This window comes from Carlito syrichta, unplaced genomic scaffold (assembly GCF_000164805.1).
Source record: "Carlito syrichta isolate Samal-C Ts95f unplaced genomic scaffold, Tarsius_syrichta-2.0.1 Scaffold199710, whole genome shotgun sequence".
NCBI lineage: Eukaryota > Metazoa > Chordata > Mammalia > Primates > Tarsiidae > Carlito > Carlito syrichta.
Window position 1 is genome coordinate 2,856 of NW_007143806.1, and position 1,180 is coordinate 4,035.

Consider the following 1,180-nt stretch of genomic DNA (forward strand, 5'->3'; position numbering starts at 1 on the left):
TAGGACACAAGGCCAATATACAAAAATCATTTGGAAGCTCCACAGGGGCCCTCAGCGCCCGCTCCTCAGAGCTCCAGACACCCTCCCTGACTGAAGCGCCCAGCCCCTCCTCAAGCCACCATGCCTGTGGAGCTCTGGGCTCCTTCCCTGGCTGCAGCACCTAGCCCTGCCCCAAGCCTCCACACCCAGGGAGGTCCACGGTTCCTTCCCTGTGGAACTCTGGGCTCTCTTATCGGCTATACTACTTTGCCCCCAGCAACCTTAAGGACTTTGCTGACCAGCAATGCCCAGTGGTCTCGCACTCCACCTCCCCCAATTTGCCCCTGACCTCAGTGGGACCAGAGAACAGCTGGAGCTCAAGACCAGGCAGAGACCTGCATTGCCCAATGAGCTCCACCCAGCTCTGGGCAGCCTCCAGCTTGGGACCTCAGAATAAAGAAAGAAAAAGAGGAGCAAGCCGCATGTGACACACCAACCTACAGCACTACAGCACTCGAAAGTCTAGTGCTCTGCCTCCCCTAGCTGAACCCGGCTGCAGTAGAACCTGAGATCATCTGGAGCCTGTGACCAGGCAGAGATCTGCAGTGCCTCACCCACCCAGCTCTGCCCAACCTCCAATTTGGGATCTAAGACCTCATGTTTGTGTAAGGGAATAAATAGTACATCATAAGGAAGTTGGTCAGCTTGTGTGTCTGTATGATTGTATGTCCTAGTTTTTTGTTGTTGTTGCTGTTGTTGTTTTTTTGTTCGTTTGATTGTTTGTTTTTGTTTTCTCTTACTCTTATCTGTCTTCAGGTCTATTTTCATTTATTAGTGGGTACCTTGGTCTGTTTTCCCTTTTACTCTCCTCTCTCTTCCCCTTCCAAATCCCCCCTCTCTGTTCCATTTCTTTCCCTTTTCTTACATTATCTTACTTTCAGTGAGCAAACCAATACCCCTACTTCATGAACAGATTGTAAGGCAGTGGGAAGCAGGATCCAGTGTATCCATACACCTGTCAGTGAATACTGAGATCTGCAGATGAATTTTGAATCACATCTACCCCTCAAATAAACCTCAAAGTTACAAACGGTATAACCCCCAACCTACAGTCCAGCTTCAGAATTGAACAAAGCCAGAGGATTCACAAAAGGAAGAGTAGGAGACTGAGCAAATAGAAGTAAAAGCAACCCTGCCACAC